This window comes from Schistocerca serialis, unplaced genomic scaffold (assembly GCF_023864345.2).
Source record: "Schistocerca serialis cubense isolate TAMUIC-IGC-003099 unplaced genomic scaffold, iqSchSeri2.2 HiC_scaffold_1195, whole genome shotgun sequence".
NCBI classification, from domain to species: domain Eukaryota; kingdom Metazoa; phylum Arthropoda; class Insecta; order Orthoptera; family Acrididae; genus Schistocerca; species Schistocerca serialis.
This window is the reverse complement of record NW_026047398.1, coordinates 185,001-187,500: the sequence shown is the minus strand read 5'-3', so window position 1 is coordinate 187,500 and position 2,500 is coordinate 185,001. Positions and strand designations below refer to the sequence as shown.

The 2,500-nt window shown below is 63.6% G+C and overlaps 1 pseudogene; it reads right to left on the bottom strand.

Annotated features, from left to right (window-relative positions):
• The window catches only part of LOC126434838 (large subunit ribosomal RNA), a 7,584-nt pseudogene that overhangs the window by 3,604 nt on the left and 1,480 nt on the right, over positions 1–2,500 (bottom strand).

Genomic DNA, 2,500 nt, shown 5'->3' with positions numbered 1-2,500 from the left:
CGTCCGCGCGCGAAGCAGGCGTTCCGGAAGGGCGCGGGCCAGAAGGAAGAGATTCATCACTTTCACCAGGACTTCGTGCGGCAGGCGCCGCAACTCCGCTGGGGTAAGGCCGTCCGGCCCGGCTGCTGATCCCCTGGGCGGCAACGCGGCGGCGACCTCCTCATGTGTGACCGGCCCCCATATGCACTCGAGAGCGACAGGCTCTGAGTGCGGGAGGAGGCGGTCACGAATGAAGCCCGCGGTGGAGATGGGCTTCTTGGTGAAGAGGTCCGCCCAGAAGTCCAGCAGACCAGGGATGGCAGGTGGCGGCTGGAGCAGGGTGCCATCCAAGAGGCCGCGCACGCAACGCGCACGCGACCGTCGGAAGGCATCCTGCGTTCTCGCGTACTCCCAGCGGCGCCGCTTGCGCTTCTGCGTCGGCGGCGCGGCAGGCGGCCGCTTCGATGGTTGGCGCGGCCGCTGTGTCCTGGTGATCGATCTCTCCCCTCTGGACCCGACCGACGCTAGGGCATCCGGGAGCATGCCCAGGATGACATCGGGCGGCGTGCCCCGCCCCAGACCTATAACACGATCCAGGGCAGAGAAACGCTGGGCGGAAGCGGGTAGCCCCGCCAGATGCTCCCAGATGGCGGCGTCAGTCGGTCCCTCCGGCGGCGGCCCGGTGGTGTCGGCCGCGAAGTCCTCGGCTGCGTCGACGGGCGGCGCAGCGGCCTCGCCCGCGTCAGGCAGCGGGCTCGCCGCTCCCCGGCGGGACGCCGGCTCTTCCCCCCGACCGATCTCAAGCGCCTCCATGAATTGGCGAACAAGCTGCTTGTGGGCAGCTTGCCGCCGTCGGCACTTGATTGCCTCAAGCGTTCGGTCGGGGAACATCCTGATGAGCTCTTGATTTACAAAGAAGAACCGGGCGTCCCTCTCGAGGAACAGTTCGGCCTCTGCCTTGGCGAGCGACAGGACTTCTTCCTCCGTCCACCTCGCGCGATGCCTCTCCGGGAGTAACTATGCCTCTCCGTGACGATCTCCGCGTTGGCGGCCGCAAGGTGTTGGCGGCGGCGATGGACCCCGAGACCGTTTTTGGTGGTGAAGCTGCGGTGGCACTCACTACAGAGTCATAGTTACTCCCGCCGTTTACCCGCGCTTGCTTGAATTTCTTCACGTTGACATTCAGAGCACTGGGCAGAAATCACATTGCGTCAACACCCGCTAGGGCCATCGCAATGCTTTGTTTTAATTAGACAGTCGGATTCCCCCAGTCCGTGCCAGTTCTGAGTTGATCGTTGAATGGCGGCCGAAGAGAATCCGCGCACCCGCGCGCCCCCGGAGGAGCACGCTAAGGCGGACGCGGCCTCGCAGCAAGGAAGATCCGTGGGAGGCCAAGGCACGGGACCGAGCTCGGATCCTGCACGCAGGTTGAAGCACCGGGGCGCGAACGCCGCGCAGGCGCGCGCATCCTGCACCGCCGGCCAGCACGAGGCCAACCAACGGCGAGAGCAGACCACGCCCGCGCTAAACGCCCGCACTTACCGGCACCCCTACGGCACTCACCTCGCCCAGGCCCGGCACGTTAGCGCTGACCCACTTCCCGACCAAGCCCGACACGCCCCGATCCTCAGAGCCAATCCTTATCCCGAAGTTACGGATCCAATTTGCCGACTTCCCTTACCTACATTATTCTATCGACTAGAGGCTCTTCACCTTGGAGACCTGCTGCGGATAAGGGTACGAACCGGCGCGACACCTCCACGTGGCCCTCTCCCGGATTTTCAAGGTCCGAGGGGAAGATCGGGACACCGCCGCAACTGCGGTGCTCTTCGCGTTCCAAACCCTATCTCCCTGCTAGAGGATTCCAGGGAACTCGAACGCTCATGCAGAAAAGAAAACTCTTCCCCGATCTCCCGACGGCGTCTCCGGGTCCTTTTGGGTTACCCCGACGAGCATCTCTAAAAGAGGGGCCCGACTTGTATCGGTTCCGCTGCCGGGTTCCGGAATAGGAACCGGATTCCCTTTCGCCCAACGGGGGCCAGCACAAAGTGCATCATGCTATGACGGCCCCCATCAACATCGGATTTCTCCTAGGGCTTAGGATCGACTGACTCGTGTGCAACGGCTGTTCACACGAAACCCTTCTCCGCGTCAGCCCTCCAGGGCCTCGCTGGAGTATTTGCTACTACCACCAAGATCTGCACCGACGGCGGCTCCAGGCAGGCTCACGCCCAGACCCTTCTGCGCCCACCGCCGCGACCCTCCTACTCGTCAGGGCTTCGCGGCCGGCCGCAAGGACCGGCCATGACTGCCAGACTGACGGCCGAGTATAGGCACGACGCTTCAGCGCCATCCATTTTCAGGGCTAGTTGCTTCGGCAGGTGAGTTGTTACACACTCCTTAGCGGATTCCGACTTCCATGGCCACCGTCCTGCTGTCTTAAGCAACCAACGCCTTTCATGGTTTCCCATGAGCGTCGATTCGGGCGCCTTAACTCGGCGTTTGGTTCATCCCACAGCGC